General features: G+C 38.0%; 1 long non-coding RNA gene across 1 annotated transcript; it reads right to left on the bottom strand.

Moving 5' to 3' along the window:
• Positions 1 to 2,005: 2,005 nt before the first annotated feature.
• Positions 2,006 to 16,626, bottom strand: LOC109028389 (uncharacterized). The gene is made up of 3 exons (XR_002007418.3): positions 16,460 to 16,626; positions 14,927 to 15,042; positions 2,006 to 2,239 (listed from the first exon to the last, which is right to left on the bottom strand). It is a non-coding gene; the product is annotated as an uncharacterized lncRNA (long non-coding RNA).
• Positions 16,627 to 18,614: the final 1,988 nt, after the last annotated feature.

Consider the following 18,614-nt stretch of genomic DNA (forward strand, 5'->3'; position numbering starts at 1 on the left):
GGAATCACATTTCAGCATGAGATTTAGAAGGGACAAACATGCAAAAAATATCAACAAAATAGAGAAAAATCTTAGTCCTCATGGAGCAAAGGATCCAGACAAAAATTTGTGTTTATTTGGAGTAGATGTTTGGGTGGGGGGAGGGAAAGTAGCATTAAAATATTCCACCACAGTGGGTAAAGCATGCCTTGAGGTCCTCATTGTGGGAAAGATCTTGGAGTGCTTGTGGACTAGAGAGGTTGTGTGGCTGGGGTGGTCTGGGCAAGGGAAGTATATTGGGAGATGAGTCTAGAGAAAGAAGCAGGAAACAGAGATTGGGAGAGAGGGGGTTATGCGTGCTTTAGCAAGTAGAGCAGGTTGCAATGAAGAAACAAAACTAAAGATCTGTAGAGTATTTCTTTGGTAGGGCAGAATTCATTCTTTGGAAAGATATTTGGATACGAACTGGATTTCTAAATCCTTGTCATTTGTGCATACATACACTTTCTAGTCTTCAGTATCTGTAAATTATAGTGGGAATGGTGGCAATTGATGCAACCCAGGATTCTTGAATGTTGAAATTCTCTCTTGACCCAGCCAGTGCCCATGAGAGCACTAAGAAAGGTATATTTTCATAGGGGACAGGCAGAGAAGGAACAAAGTACGTTCATAGGTATTCTTTATTCAAAATTCCAGAATGATTACATAGTGAACTAAACTGGGCCACGCCGTTGACTACTTTTGCCTATACCAGTGCATCACCTCTGTGATGAGAAAAGCCAAGTTCAAAGAGAAACCCAAAGAAAGATACATCGGAGATAAAGGACTTTCTCCCTAAGAATAAGAGTTTAGCTTATCTAATTTGTCAACCTATGGTATTTCCTTGGCTCTGCCTAGCTTCAAGTTTGGTGAAGGTTGGGAAATTTTAACATAGCATTTTTAAGGAAAGATTTTAAAAAGGGAGAAAAATAGGGTAGATGAGAAAGAAAGACAGAGAGATTGCTTCTAGGATTTCAAAGAAAAATGCTCACAGCCCTCTAAGGATGAAGTTAGTAACAAATAACCCCTTGGAAGAGTTTCAGACCTATATTATACCTTGGACTAACTTTTCTTTTTAGGACACTTGAGCCTTGTAGGTTTTGAACAAATCAGAAGAAGAGAGAAGTCTCAAAAGTTAGAATTCATGTTATTAATGCAACTGGGAACTAGTGTAAATCATTAAACCAATTAAAAATATCTTATTTCCACCTCAAATTTGTAGCTCAACCCATTACAAAAAAAATAATTTGTCTTAGCATCACCAAAGATGAGATCAAGTAAAATCTCCTTAGAAGCAGAATGGTTGATCAAATGTATCACTAACTGCTTAAATGAGATAAAATGTACTTCCAATGAGCCCCAGAGCCCCAGATCTATGAAACACTGGAAGGGACATCAAGTGACAATCTCATTGAGTCCCTGCCTCCGTTGTGACCACATAAAAGGTGAACTAGAAGCCAGTTGCTTTACATTCCGTGGCCAGCCTTGTTTTCACACCCCTTATTCCAAAAAAGGCTAGGACAGAAGGCATGAGGCATAGTGGTTGCAGTTCTTCCAAATGGTTAGGAGCTTGGCCCAAGCAACCCCTATATGGAACTGCTTACCTGGTGATAAATATTGTCACTACTGCTCATGGCACTTATTGTCTGTTGCTTATGAAGGACAGTGATTTATGGCTGTGTTACACATGTGGATTGGGCAGAGGAAAAAGAATGCCTAATGCAAGGCTTAAAGACTAGGCTGTGTTTTGACTGTGGTCAATAACAGCTATTTCATTACTCTATAACCACCATCAGATTTTCCTCTGACTCACTTCTGTCTTTGCCCACTGCCTTCCTCTGCCTCTCTCTCTCTCTCTCTCGCTCCATTTTTCTCTGATCATCTCTCAAAGGTTCAACATAATCAGCCTAGGTAGACTTGTGTCAAAGGGAAGATAAAGAAAGAAGAAGTGAAGAGACTTTATCTAAGTATCTTTAATGTATGAGGTACTGGGATAGATACTTTCATGCTGTTTTTTCCATTTAAGATGCACAGTCATGCTGAGAAGGGTAATTTACCCCCATTTACAAATGAGGAAACTTGCTTAGAGTTCACTGAGTTGGTAGGTAATAAAGTTGGAATTCAAAATCAGATCCATCTGACTCCAAAATGGCCTCTTTCCATGCATCCTCTTTTACATCACTCTTCTCCATCTGTCCGGTAGATCTTCCTGCTTCTTGTCCTGGGTATACACAACAGCACATTCATTTAATAAACATTGAGCTTCTATTATATGTTATAATTGAAGAAGCAAAAATATGTAATACAGCTTGTTCACCCTCAAGCAGCTCCCAGCCAGTATATGCACGTGTGCTTTGGGCTTAGGGCTGATAACGAATGCACATTAGTAAGTGCATCTTAATACAGGACATTTATGTATTTATGCATTCATTATTTGAACAAATGCTTATTAAGTACCCATTCTGTGCCAGGCATTATTTTGTTCCAGTGTTTATCAATCCTGGCTGCATATTAAAATAACCTAGTGTACTTTTTAAGAAATACTGATCTTTGGCCCATCCAAGTAATTCTATTTAATTGGCATGGAGCAGGCCTCTGGCATCAGTATGTTTTAAAAGCCTCCTAGGCAATGGTAATATGCAGCCAGAGTTGAAAAACACTCTTCTAGGTTCTAGAAGTGAAGCAGTGAGCAAACAGGAGAAAAAGTATTCAAGATATTCACAGGATATATGTCCCCCTTATTCAGATAGAGGATGTGATAGATAAAGGAAGAGAGAGGAAGATAAAGCTGGAAGGCTGGATTGTGCGTAAGTCTTCTTAAGCCTTAAGTTCAAGGCAATTTGGATGATTTGAAGCAGGGGAATTACATAAAGACTGAGATAGCTTCACACTCTACATTTCTGTGATCTGGACTAAGCAGAAGAATCTCTCATCCTAAGAATTTTTAGTTTTAACAGATTGACTGATGTAGGGCTTTACTCAGTGCTGCACTAGAAGCTATGAGTATAGAAATAGATAAGAAAAGTTCCTGCCTTCAAGGACCTTCCAGTCTAGTGTGTCTGCTAAGAGTAGGGAAAGAGGGCTTGCAGAGGAACATTGCTACTGCAACAAGAAGTACTGAGTTGCAGGGGACATTGAGAGCTTTCAGAATGTTTTCCCTCCCTGATGAGGAGCACATCATGGACACTTCTAGGTACCACCTTTGCAGAGTATCTATAGGTGACTGGTGATTGAACAGGAAGAGAAGTGAAGGGAGGACCATATAGCAGAGGGAACAGCATTTGCAAGATGTGAAAGAGAAGAAACTTGGTTTAATCCAGATTCTTCAAGCAGTTCAATCTGGCTTAAGTGCAAAAGTGAGAATGGTGAAATGGAGAGGGTCACAGTTAGAGAGGAGAACAGGAAATCACAAGCACTGTAGGTCTATCACAGAGCACCTTTTTTTAAAGCAACGTTTTGCAGGAATAGAGAAGAAATTGACATGGTTAGATTTGCACTAAAGACTTTCCTCTGGTTGCCTGTGGATAAGGATAGTCAAGGGTGGAAGCAAGGAGGCTAAATGGCATTAGTGACAGAGGTGATGGGAAAATGAAAATCCTCATCAAATGGAGCATGAGAATAGTGGGGTTGGCTTAGAGAGGTCAGTGCTGTCTAGAGTCTGTTCTCTCAGGTTTATGGCTCCAGAAACTCTAACTCTGCACCAAAGGGTAATGGGATTCTGGAGGAAAAATGGTGTAGGGAATGTGTACACCTGTAAAGGACAAGGGAGTAGAAGATATGGGCTTTCCCCCTGCCTTCACCATTTTCTAATTGTGCCCGTGAGAGCATGTCACATTACCTTGATGACCCTTTGTGTCCTCATCTGTGAAGGAAGGGAGAGGAAGATATGATAGCTACATTCATTTCCTTAGGGTTCTGGGAAGGATTAAATGATCTGCACTGCATGGAAGCAATTCTTAGACTCTAAAAAGCTTTGCAATTGGGCTTCATTTTCTAAATCCCCTGAACCAGTATCAGACTGTAAGGGGTAACTATGTGGGCCACGTAGGGGGTCAGGGCTGTCAGACTCCACTTCCAGGAGAGAGTTAAACACTCCTTGTATGGACTTTTATTGTACTATCAAATCCAATCTCAAAATATCTTCATAGGCGACATGGACATGTTTGTCTCTCCCTAGTTTTGCAGCCACATCAGTTTCTGATTAGACTTACAATTTAAGTGGGGAAGTGACTTTAGAAGAGACATGCGTGCTGTCAGCAGATGGGAGAGAGGATGTAGAAAGATGGAGGGAGGCTGCTGTAACACCTGTTCTGGTTGGGATTCTGAATGAATATGAAAGGTAAGCAGAAACCCAATTAGTAACCCCTGAACTCGCTCCATGTTATCTCTGCAAACACACACTCTCTTCCATCCTGTGCTTCCAAACGATAGCAGGCTTCCTGACAAGCTATTGCAAAGAAGGATGCAGACCCAGAGGAAAGAGAGAATGAAGCAACTCTCAGTTTTTTTATGCCTTGTCCAGCATCTCTAACTCAAAATTTTTTGTGAGGTTTCGGCATTTTCTACTTCTGAAAGCATAAAAGAAGATAATTATTTCTGCTATGTTCATAGTCTCTTTTCGCTAAGTACCTACTATGTGCCACACAGGCATGCCTTTTAAAGCTTTATTATGTGCTGGTATTTATTATTCTCATTTTGCAGATAAGGAAACTGAAGTTCAGAAGGGTGCAATAGCTACCCAGCTATGGAATAAAGCATCAAGGATTTCTTGTGTCTTAAGGCATTCAGTCCTCAAACTAATATGAGAGAGAGGTAGTATTGTTATTCTTTCCATTGTTGATTACCATTTTGCCTAGCACCCCTATTTCCCTCTCTGCAGTGCCTCTCCCTGTGAGAGGAATATGCTTCTTGATCACTGAAGGCTGACTAGGTGATGCAGAAGGTGAGTGGCAGTGACAGATGTCACTGTTGAGTAGAAGCTCCAAGATTTTGAATGGGCTTTGTTATACCTCATTTTTCTTTGCTATTAGACTAACAAGGTCTGAGATTGAGTCTGCCCAGTCAGCCTAGTTTTGCCAAAGCAAAGACAATACAGAGGAGAATCACAGCCATACATAGACATATGCACGTGAATTCTGAAATTTAAGGTCTGTATGTTATACAGTGTAGGCAAGCCTGAACTGACTAATGTGCCCATTTGAGAAGATTGAAGTTAAGGAAAGGTAAATAGGTGCCCAGCTATATAGTGGTGAAACTAAAACTTGAAGTCAACGCTGTCCTACTCCAAATTGTGTGATCGTTACCATTGTATTACTCTTTCTCTCCAGTTCTCATTCTGAGGTTTTTCTGTATTTTATAGTGACAGCTTTAAAATGAAACACACACACACACACACACAAACACACAAAAAGAATCCACACAACTAGTTTAAATAGGTATAAGAGTAGGTAGGTCCTCGTTAAGAAGAAAATTCAGTTAGGGCAGTGATTTGTAATTTCGATGAACATACAATCTATCTAGGGATTATGTTAAAATGCAAATACTTTTATAGTAGGTCTGGGGTAGCACCTAAGATTCTGCATTTCATAAAAGATTACAGAAGAAGCTCATACTGCTGGTCCTTGGACCACTCTTTGAGTGGCAGGGACCTACATGATGCCAGTCACTTTGCTATGGTGATGATAGATAAAATAATGCAGCCTTGCATAGTGGTTAGGAATGCTAGGACAGGACTGGGACTAAGGTCAGGCAAGCAAGGTAATAAGGGGGCAAAGTTTAAGAGGGAAAGTAGAGCAAGGGCTGAACCTGTATCCTGAGAGTGTCACCTAATTCAGTCCTCTGTGGTGTGTTTCTAGGCTGCTTCTAACAATTGAATTTGAAAACCGAATTAATATAAAGCCAAAGAAAATGCTACAACTTTGCCTTCACATTGCTTCTAATGGCATTGGCCACCATCAGGCCAAGGGGGATGTTCACAACATCAGTCAAATTGTAGACTCTGCTAATAAAAAAACATAAAATAGCTCAAAATTATGTCATGCTTTAGTTAGCTTCATTTTTTTTTAGTTAGCTTCATATTTTAAATATATTATTGTTTTTGGTTTATGTGTTTATTTCCAGAATTTCTGATTATCTTTTTTTTCCCCGTGCTCTGTCCTTTTATGATATCTTTAAGTCTTTCCACACTAACAATTATACTAGAGTGTCTGTCAAATCACTCCCACTATCAATATCCCTCAGAAAATGTCCCCCTGTAATTTTCAGTGCTATTTTTCCAAACTGGACTGAATATTGCTATAATAAGATGTTTGATGAAATTTTTGTTTGTGCGGTCTAAATTGTATCTAAGTCTCAAAGCTAAAGATAAAATATCCCATCACTTATATTCTAAATAGAAACCTAAGAATAGCCAACTTTGGGGCCACGCTCCTTCATGTCTGACCTCTAGATCTTGCAAGGAACCAGCAAGCAACCCTCCTATTAGGAACACTAGCATCCCTCTTCCTCATTCCTCAATCTGCATAAGAAGACTAGAGTAGGTAAAGGGGATGGCAGACGTAGAGTAACCTGAGTTTTTGCTGCCATTGTGAAAAATGTAATTTCCTAGATAAGTTGTTTTCTCTTCTTTCATGAGAGAAGGAAAAGGAAATTCTCAACATCTTCCAAACCAAGTAATAGGAATGCCAAGAAAATAACATAAATATTTGAAATGCTTGCAAGAAGAGACAGACACCTTCCTTCCCTGATAGATAAAATCCACAGAACCTGCAGTAATACCTGATCATAGGAGGTTATAAGAGAGATTCGTATCTGTAACCTATTGGGCAGGTAATTCTTACGTTAGTGAATATCTCTTTCACACATACACATCTGTCTCATCAGTGAACAGTCTCATCTGATCCTGAAAAGTGTTTGACTTCTCTCATCCATGATGCTTTCTTTTGTTTTGTTCTCTCCCATGCTCTTTCCTTTCTTCCTTCTTTTACTCTCCCTCCCTCTCCTTCTCTTACTTTATTATTTTTTTTGTTAAATCTTCCTGCCCATAAACATTCTTTTTTTTATTTAAAAAATTGTACTTTAAGTTCTAGGATACAGGTGCAGAACGTGAAGCTTTGTTACATAGGTATACATGTGCCATGGTGGTTTGCTGCACCCATCAACCCATCATCTACATTAGGTATTTCTCCTCATTCGATCTCTCCCCTAGCCCCCCACCCTCTGACAGACCCCGGTGTGTGATATTCCCCTTCCTGTGTCCATGTGTTCTCATTGTTCAATCCCCACTTATGAGTGAGAACATGCGGTGTTTGGTTTTCTGTTCTTGTGTTAGTTTGCTGAGAATGATGGTTTCCAGCTTCATCCATGTGCCTGCAAACGACATGAACTCATCCTTTTTTACGGCTGCATAGTATTCCATGGTGTACATGTGCCACATTTTTTTTAATCCAGTCTATCTTTGATGGGCATGTGGGTTGGTTCCAAGTCTTTAACATTTATCATCATCTCAGGAGAAAGGAGGAGATTGGTGCATGTTCTCTGTCCCTCATTCTGAATGGCACATTTCCCCCTTAGTATTTGGTGGTGCTTCTGTCATCTGATCTTTACTAATATTACACAGTGTTTATGTGTCATTTACAAAAGAGGCAGTGTAATCATAAGAAAGAACATAGGATTAGAAATTTTATAGACTTTGTTTAAATTCTGGCTCTGTCACCTGTTGGCTATATGATTTTGTGCAAATTTAACTATTTTCTTATCCTTGACTTGTGAAGAATGACAGCAAGAATAACAATGGCAACAATAATGAAAAAGTCAATGACAATGATACCAGCATATCATTTGTTTCTCTCATCAATAGATATATTAAGTAATTAAAACACCGGGTTCAGCCACTAATTAATTAAATACATTTACATTAAGTACCCACTATGTGCCTGATGCTGTTTTGGGCACTGAAAATTCATAGTGAGTAAGAGAACTATTACCTTTTTTCCTCACAGAGCTTATGGTCATCTATTGCAGGGGTTGAGCACACACTGGGGGCCCAAATCCTGCCTTTAGTCTAGTTTAACATTGTCTTTGAGAGAAGATTGGTTTTATATTTGTAAAGTGTTGTGAGAAAAGGAAAAGATAAATGCAACAAAAAAAAACTCATCATGGCCCACAAAGCCTAAAATATTTACTGTCTGGCCTTTGGTGGAAAAGTTTGCCTGTCGCTGGTCTAATGGTACGCACGGGAAACATTCACTAAATGCTTTTCTCATGCCAATTCTTAACCTGAAGTTCTTTGCATTGGTGTTTTGATTAATTTCTGCATCCTTTCAATTCCCCCATAGGCTTCTCATTGCCCCTGCATTAAAAGTCAAAATAGACCCGGCACGAGTGACCCCTATGCCTTTGCAACCTCCTCTAATTGTATTTTTATCCTCCTGCATCACTGGACTTTTTTCTTTTCAACAAATATTGCACATATGCCTCAGCCCAATGTATTATAACACTTGAGCTCCCCTTTCCTCAACTTTTCAGCCAGTTTACTTCCAACTTACCCTTCAGAATTCAGCTCTAAAGTCACTTCCTTTGCCAAAATGTCCTTGACCTCTCCTTACCAGATGTGTTCCAACCCCCAAACCTTTTAACTGCTCTCACAACTCCTGAAAATTATGGTAATTTTATATTCTTTTCTGTGATCCCTTTCTAACTATCACCTCCACGCGTTAGTTCCATGAGGACAAGGGCTATATCTCTTTTGTTTACTTATTTATCTCTAGCACCTAGCATCCTTGCTTGATGCTCAATAAATATTAGGCAACTAAATGAAACAAAGAATGAACGATTCACTGTCATGTTTGTTGAAAAAAATAGGTCAGATAGCTTATAGGATTCTTTCAACATAGGGTACCTAGTTCTCCCAGGGAAATATACCCCTAAATGGAATTTCTGTGACTGCATCTTCTCAGTTCCTTCATTGTATCTATATAATTAATGGGGGCCCAGTGAGATGTTTGTGCTGATGCATCATCTGCACCACATAGCAAATGCATTTGTTATGGAGTTATCTGGGCCAAAGCTAGTGAAACATTTGCAAATGTCCTGATTTACAAAGAGAAAATTAGTTCACCTGAATGACAAGGTTTACATGCAAGGAAAATCTTTGCAATTTTTTCACTATGTTCTGGGATGCCTCAAAATCCCAAGGAAACACACATCAGCAGTCTCCTGCGGAAGACAAAGTCCAGAGCTCACCTCGGAGGAAAACAAAAGCTCTAAGGTCAACATTCCTTCATGGCTATGGCAATCCTCTTGTGAGCCTTCGGATGCCTGAGAACTCTCTGAAATTCTAAACCGAATGTTTCCTTGTATATGTACATGCTCCTAAAGACCACATCAAATTTATCAGCTTCTCACTGGGGTCTGTGGCACCCCGGTAGTTGAGAACCAGTGCTTTAAGAAAATTCTGGGCTCCCTTATTCTTAAATTTATTTGTTATTTTTTTTTTAAAGAAGATAAAGATAAGGAGCAGAGATGACTGTAAGTCCTGAAGGGATCCTTCGTATTTCTTGTCCCAACCTTCCCTGACCCACTGTGCAGTTGAGGAGATTCAGATCAGTTGAAGAGCTGACTTGCCCAGGGCTTTTCAGCAAGTGAGACACAAACCAGGACTCAGATTCTGTCAGCTCACTGTCCTTTCTACTACACCCTACTCTCCACCGATATGACAATTGTTTATTTCTGCTTTCATTCCTTTTCTCATTCACTCACCCAACTTTTTTCTTCTTCATGTATTTTCTCACATGAGAGAATTATCATTTTTTCAAGATTAATTTTTAAAACAATTTATTATTTGTGACTAGATCATTTCTAAGAAGAATTTTGACTTCAATAAACAATTGTTCAATAAGCCTGTTAAATTAGAAAATAACATACAATAGAAGAACACATTTATCTTTTCCTTTCCAAATGCATCTCTCAAGTGATAGTAAAGAAATAAAAAATCATACAAATCTACAAGAACCAAAAAAATTGAAGAAGAAAGGGCACTCCGTAACAGACTTCAACAAGTTTTAGGAATTGAAGATGGAAGATTCAACAAAGAGATGCAGAACCACAAAATAAGTGTCTGCAGAGGGAGATACTGATGAAAAACAAACCAATTCATCCTAGGAAGTCAGTATATAACAACAGATATATGAGGATGGTAAAAATTGGGGGGCTGATTGAATGTCTATGTATGAAGGAGTTGAACATCACTCCATCTCCTGAGTTCTCGTAAACCACAGAGAAGTTGTGCCCAGAGACCACAGGCAGGAGGATGGAATAAATCTGAATGGCCCCAGAAAAAGGACTTTCAAATATGGTTACTGTGATCAGTTAGTGAAATTAGTGATTCCCTACTCCTTCACTTTGATAATAAAGCCCAGTGAGAAACCCCTCCAATTTGCTCAAAGCTTCAAATTAGTTTTTTTGTACCTAGAAGGTGAAAAAGCAGTAAAGGATCAGCTGATAGTTTCCAGGCATCCAAAATGATTGGGAAAATTCTAAACCAATAAATATGAAAGGAAAAGCTGGAAGAAAACAGATATGACAGGGAGTGAAATAAAACTTGAATCAAAGCTTATTAATAATGTAAGCCTAGAAGTTGTACCTGAAAAAAACGAAGAGGATGGCATAAAAGATAATAAAAAAACAGGAAATAATTCTTACAAATTATGTGTGTATATATATACATGTATATATATACATATACATACCTTGACTGAAATTTTAAATCCAATAAAAAGTTACAAGACAAAGTTAAGAAAATATTCAGACAGTAGAAAATGGCCAAAAGATAAAAAGTGTGTGGGACAGTTTTCCAAGTACTGCCTGTAAGCTCTAAATGCATCCTTTACAGCCTTCTCTAAGACAAGGGAGATGGGCCTTATGAATATTCCTTCTTTGCCAGTTGGCATGAAACTGGAGGAAAACTAGAGAATGAAGGGTCTTTTCTTCCTGGCCCTAGTTTGCCCTTCTCCCTGGGTTCCTGTAGCACACACAGCTTCTACAGCACCCAACCCCTGTAGAGTGTGGTAGCCCAGTGGTCAGCAGTACATGGGACCTGCCTCACTTCCCCAGAACTCTCTTGTTTGGTTTCATGTTGCGTTCTTGGGTATGGCACCTCTCTGTGGAAGGCTACGACATGGCAGTGCAGAGTACAGACTGTGGTAAATCCTGCCGGTGAAGCACCTCAGTGAACTTCTCTGAGGTGAATGGTAATTCAGTTATCCATGGTCACATCCTCTCCAGTGGAATCTAGATCCACCTTAGAAGTAGGGGAGGGATTTTCCCTTGGTGTTCTATTATAACCTTAGGGATTGTGGCCCTTACCTGTGCCTGCTATTCTTATATTCTCTAGTGTTATCTTTACCTTTTACTAGCTAATTCCTCATTACTACAATATCACATTTTAATTAATAATTTTCATATTAAATGTTCCCTGTCAAAATTACTGTGTGATTCCTGTCTCTTGGCTGGACCTAATTGTTGTGGTGGGAGATAAAAGATAAGAATGTTAAAGAACTAATTTAGAAAGAATGATTTTAGGTAATAGGTATTACAGGTATTTCTAAAATACAAATAAATAAAATTCCTTGAACTGAAGGAGAAGAGTTTCCAGATCGAAATTTTCCAGTAAGTGGCCAGATTACAGAAAGAAAGAGAAAAGAAAAGATACTGAAAAGGCCACAGCATCATACATTTTCATGACTTGAAATGAAAGGGTAAATAGAAACGTCTGAACACTTCCCGTTTGGATGGGGAAGACCATCTTTAAAAAGAAAAAATAATCAGGATATATCAATCCTCTCAAAGACAGTGCAGAATTGTTAGAAGACAAAGAGTGATGTTTTTAAAAATTTGAGAGACAATATTTCCAACCAGCTGAATCATAAACATATAGTAAACATGAAAGAATAACTTCAGGTAAGTAAAGGCTTGTAAGTACTACTTCCCATATATTTGCTTAGTAAGCTATTAGGAGATACACTCCTATAAGGTTGAAGGACTAAATATGAAAGTGGGAGTAATAAGATCCATGAAACACATCTTCCATTTTAGAAAAATCTCATAACGAAGTTCTACAGTTATAATGGAAGGAAGTTCTAGATGGATCATTTTATATAAGGCTCAGGGAACAAACTTCCAAATGGAGCAAAAGAACAAGGTAAGAGGTCTGGCACGTGGAGTTAAATAACAACAACAACAAAAAACTCTAGATGATGTGAAACGATCATTTAGTGCTTAGTGTATGTGATGGTGTGTTAAAAAATGATACGGCTGGGTCCAGTGGCTCACGTCTGTAATACCAGCACCTTGGGAGGCTGAGGTGGGCGGATCACTTAGAGGTCAAGAGTTCAAGACCAGCCTGGCCAACATGGTGAAACCACATCTCTCCTAAAAGTACAAAAAATTAGCTGGACATGGTGGTGGGCACCTGTAATCCCAGCTACTCAGGAGGCTGAGGCAGCAGAATCTCTTGAACCCAGGAGATGGAGGTTGCAGTGAGCCGAGATCGTACCATCGCACTCCAGCCTAGGTGACAGAGCAAGACTCCATCTCAAAAAAAAAAAAAAAAAAATGATGTTAGCCTATAAAATATTGTGAAAGTAAAGATAGGCAATTACTGACTCCACTAAAATACATGAAAATATTAGAGGAAGAAAAAGCAAATTTCACGTTCTTTTATGTAAATATGACAATATGAACATATATATTTTATTTTAAATGAAACCATATTATAATTATGCTTACTTTATGGAAAGATGTTAAGTGTGGAGAAAAACATGCCTAAGGTTGATAAGTCAAACAATATTACCAGACACATAAACTTTTAGAAGTATGCTGCTAAATACTAGAAAATAATGCCAGCATTGATTTTGAGAAATGAGATTCCTTTTGAGTAGCAGGAATCAAGAATGTGGTATGGCAAAACTCTTTTTAATTATAAACCATTCTGAGCACTTTTTCAAACCATGGGTATGTCTATATTTTGATTAAGTTGTAATAAAAATCCAAAAAAAAATTCCATCAGGGAGATAAATGAGATAATGAATGGAAGAAATCAGCAAAGTTCTTAGCAGACAGTCATCATTCAATGAGTGCTGGTTGTGATACAGTAATTGTTGAGTAAATTAGTTTGGAGAAAAAACCTACTGTTTAGCATGAAATGTGTATTTTATCTTCAAGTTAAAGTGTATTTTATCTTCAAGTTAAAGTGGTATAGAAAAGGTAAAGCTTGGCTTGACACAGTAAGCATACCCATTCCTGATATAATTTTTTTCTGATACACAACATTAGATAGATGTTATCACTTGGGTGTTTCACAAGGGTCAATGAACAGCACTTTAAATTATGTCTCCTAGACAAGGCTTTGACTGGAAAAAACAATCAATCTTCCAGGAGTGTTTTTTTCTTACACTCTTGCCTTACATTAACAAACAAACCGACAAGGAACTCCCATCCCCACATCCACATAACAGTAGCAACATCAATAATGCAGATATCGGTATTAAAATCTTAATAGATGTATGCATATTTTAAAACTATAAAAGACAGAATCAATTTATATGGATGCTCTCTAAATTACTACGATTCTGACCGTCTAATTAATAAAAATTCAAAGATAGAATATTTGAAAGAAGAAATCAATAACAAGCTTTTTAACTAGCTTCTTCCCAGGACTGAGGTCAGTTGAAAGCCTTTGACATCATTTGCAATCAAGTAATTGGCCTCTGTCAACAATGGTCAGTGATGGGCTGACCAGGTACTTCAAGCATATCCAGTAAGTCAGAAGCTGGGTTGTGCAAAACAACTGACTACAAGCTTTTCAAAGACATTGCTAAAACTGGGTTGTCCAAAACAAGTGACCACAAGCTTTTAAAAGACATTGCTAAAACCAATCACATGGTTACATTTCAAACATACACTTTATCTAAAGTCAAACTGATGTAATGTGATCACATTGCATCAACCTATTTTAATCTAAGGCTGACAGTTCACGTTTTGGAAACAAAATAAATGCATAGTTAGCAAGTGGCATTTGCAATGGACCTTATCCAGGGAATTCTGATCAACACCTCTAAAGCATGTTTCTTAATTAAATTCTCTGAGTCAGAATGATAAATATAGTATGTGCACAAATAATACACACTATACATATATGTACATGTTATATATGTATTTTACATGTGTGTTATTTTGTTATATATTATATATGTAATTTATACATACTTACACATGTGTTTATATGTATCTCATGTACACACATGCCATCTCTGGCTCTCTCATACAAGTGTACATATCTTATAAATATCTCATATATATGAGAAAAACAGAGGGAGCAACATTAATCCCACATATTGTTAGCAATGTAGAAGTATTAACTGAACTCCAACCAATATTTCTGGATATGAAATAGTAGGATATTGTGATAGGCTTCATATTAATGCCAGGAAAGAACACTAAAATGTGTGGTCTGGTAATCAGACCTCAAGATGAATGAGATTAGAACCCTGCCCTAAATACCAGAAAGTTTTATTTATCTCTCAGATTCAGGTACAATTACCTTCACCAAATTCAGCTGCATCATTACTTTTCTGATTTCAGTTTTCTTACGAAAATAGTATTATAATATAATACCAACTGATCTCACAATATTGTCTAGGGATTAAAACAAGATAATGGTACAAAATAGTATACACATTTGAAGTAGTAAAACAGCCATATAAAAATAGCTGTATAAGAAATTCAAATTTCAAACCAAAATTAGAGTATACTGGCTCATGTAATTGGGAAATACAAAGATAGAATGACCTCAGGGAGCTCTAGACACTTAAAAATTATCCAGAACTTGTTTATTCTTTATCACAATTACCTGCTTCACCTTAAGGTTTGATTTCATTTTCTTATATCATGAAGAGGCTTTCCATGCAATGGCTAGAGTGGTGGGTCAAGCAGCACATACCTCCTGGCTTAAGTGACTTTTGTCATCTAGAGGAAAGAAAGAGCTTCTATTAGTATCTGCTTATAAATTTCCAGGGAAGGACTCTTATTGGACCACGTTGGATCACACACCAATATATGAGCCAATGATTGGAGCCAAGAGGAGGGGTTTACAATTAGCCAGTGGCCACAAGAATGCCAGGAACACCATTAAATGGTGGATCCTTAGATCTTCAAAATAAAGGTGTGCTCTTACAAGGTGAAAAGAGAAAAAAAAAATACTGGAGGAAAAATATCAGATGCCCAACATCATGCCCTCTATCTCTCTCTGCTTCTAATGTTCCCCATGCATCCGTCTATCCCAGCCCTCATCACATTAGAATGGAATTGTTTCTTTATGGTTCACATTGCAGACATGTGTCTGGTTTAGCTTTGTAACCCCAGCACATATCACAGGAGCCAGCGTAGATTAGTTGGTCAAGAAATACAGACGGAAGGAATTAGTTAAATAATTCTTCTGGGAAAACTTCAGAGGACTCTGCCATCCCAGTTCTTGAATGTTACATGGAGAATCAACCCCTGCATGCTTATACTCCTACATTCTCCTGAGCTCAAATATGCTCCCTGAGAACGCTTCTTTATCTAATTTATTAAATATTCACTTGACACTGATTAGGAGTAAAGCCCTATGCAAAGTTCTCCAGATGATTCAGAGTAGGGAATTCCGGATGACTTCTTGGTTTTCTAAATGGTAAATGGGAAGCTCTACCCTCAAGAAGCTTACAGCCAGATTGTCAAGTCATGGCATCTGACCTATAATGGGTAATTCTCAAAACTGTGTGACAAATGCTGAAATAATCCACTCATATGATATATGACATTGAGGCTCAGAGATAAGATAAGTGAAGACCAACTGGAAACAATAGAAAAGCTAAATAACCAGAAGAGTAAGAACAAGGTTCTGGCAGAGGCAAGCAGAAAGGAAGAATTACATCTTGGAGTCTACTCTGATCCAGGCACTATGCCCAGCATCTTATAACCACTATTTTAGGAGACCTTCCAAGCCCCAGGAGAGGGGCATTTCTGTCTCTACTTGGCAAGGAAGAAAACTGAGACTCAGAGAGGTTAAGTAAATCAGTGAGACAATGTTAAGAATACAAGGGTTATAACCATAGATTGATGTTTTCAATGCTCTTGTGCTTTCCTTCACGCTGTGATTAATCATACATACAACACATGAGTCAGTGTAAAAACTACGTAAAGATGACCAATCAGGAGATGTAATAGACAAATAATTTACAGCTACTTGGATACAGATAATTATGAAAATATTAACAGGTAATGGGAATTGATCATAAGTGATAGATTATAAAGATGAATGGGAAATGAAGACACATAAATATATAATTGAGTTAGGTTGATAGGTACATTCATATATATCCATACAGGGACACTATCACCGTACCTTGTGAAAAGTCAATTTGGCCAGATATAACATGCTCTGGTGCGGAGATAATCGCGCAATTATAAGGAAGCCGTGATCTGCTCCTACTTCTCCCACTGTCTCTGTGGTCCTGTGTCCTTGTCTTTTCTCATCCTCAGTTTCATCATCTGTAAAACGAGAATAATAAACAGAGCCCGGCCTACTATCACAGGATAGCTCTGAGAATTCTAGAAGGTAATTGTTGGGGAAGCACCTTGGAAATTATAGCGTGCTCTGTTGCCTCTGTGGGTTTGACCTGGGTGGTTTTGCAACTTCTTTTGAAAAGAAAGCCAGCCCCATATTTAGGTCAGGAAAGGGGTTCTTTTTGAGATGATGCCTGAGCTTGGCTGCTGCCTGCCCGCCACTTGAAGCATATTTTAACAGGTTCCACATCGCCTCTACCTTGCAGCTTAGCTCATATCATCAAAAACCACGTTGGTGCCCTCCATGTCAGTAAATGGTTGTTCCTCAGTTGTATCTTTTGCCCCATCTCCAAAGCTGAGCTTGGTAACAGACCGTTTTTTGATGCCAGATGATCTGAAGGCAGGATAAAAAGAATGTTTTCCCACTCAAGATCAATATGCCTTTAACCTTCCTTCCCTCTATCCTTGGGGAAACATCTCACCTCACCTCACTGGCAGCTTCTGCCCTCCCACACTCCTGTCTTTCATTCTCCCTCCCTTCGCTTCCCCACTTCCACCACTGCCCGGTTAGAATTCAGCAAGTCTTCCACTTGGAGCTCTTGCGTTAATATCCATCATAACAGGTTCTGCTGAATAGCTTTTCCATACATAGAGTCCCCTATTACTATAGACCAAAGAAACTCAGGAGTTACTCTTTTAGAGCCAGGGAGACAGGTTTGAATCTTGCTGTTATTACAAGCAGCATGATCTTAGAGAACTGACTTCACTTCTCTGAATCTTGGTTCTCTTTTCTGCAAATTGTGGGCAACAATACCTGCCCTGCTAATCCTCTGCAAGCATGAAATATTTACCACAGAAGGGCCCTACAGATTAAATCCTAGTTTTAAAATGTTGGTGGCATGCAGTTAATTTTATTTTTTAATTTTTAAAAGCACGTGTAACTTGTAAATGCTAAAAATTACTTTAAGGTTTCAAAATGTGATGCTAATAATTTAATCTTAAGGATAACCCCACATGGTATGCATTATAAATATCCTTATATTACAGACAAAGAACCTGAAGTCAAAAATGTAAGCAACCATGCCCTAAATTACATATTTAGTAAGTGGTGGCTCCAGGATTTTAACCAAACACTTGGATTCCAGAGACTGTGAGTTTAACTGCTATGCTATGCTGCCTAAGCAAACCAGTGATCCATTCCTAGGACAGTAGATGGATTTGATGTTTTAGATGTACACTATGGAGTACCTAAAAGCAACATACGAGGATAGGATAGGTAATACTATGGTAATAAATGAACACTAACGTATTTAATTTTCACTGATGCAGAGTCCAGTGAGTGTCTAGACAAACATTCTGGGTCAACAATCACTTCATTTGATGACTCTGGAAATGAGAACTAGGTATTGGTGAATAATACTAACATCTACCACTCCTACCTATTTATCAGTTAGAGATAACCTACTAAATTAATACATTATGACTGTATAATGTACTATTAAAAATATGACATTGTATGAAGAAACAATATGATATAAAAGTTAATTTCATTTAAAGTTAAAATTTGTGAAATACCTATACATGTTTTGTAAAGACCTACACTAAGAAAAAATCTATACTGAACATATTAAAATGAATATATACCCATTTTATATCTATCATCTATCTTCTACCTATGTATGTACATATGTATGTATTTGTCTATCTATCTACCTATCTATCTCAGAATGGCTAGTGGGGAAGGGAATGGAAGTGGTGAATAGGTATATAGGAAATATATACATTTAAAAAAAATCAAATGAAGAAACTTGAAGAGAGAGCTTTCATGGATCAATGGGACTGTAAGCCATGAACTGAGAATTATGATTAATTCAATCTTCTAAAGCAGAAGTTGGCAAAATGTATCCTGCCTGCCAAATCTGGCCTGCTGTTTTTATATATAAAGTTTTTGTTTAAAGTTTCTTGCAGTTTTTATTATAATACATTTTTTTCCC

Source organism: Gorilla gorilla, chromosome 13 (genome assembly GCF_029281585.2).
Source record: "Gorilla gorilla gorilla isolate KB3781 chromosome 13, NHGRI_mGorGor1-v2.1_pri, whole genome shotgun sequence".
NCBI lineage: Eukaryota > Metazoa > Chordata > Mammalia > Primates > Hominidae > Gorilla > Gorilla gorilla.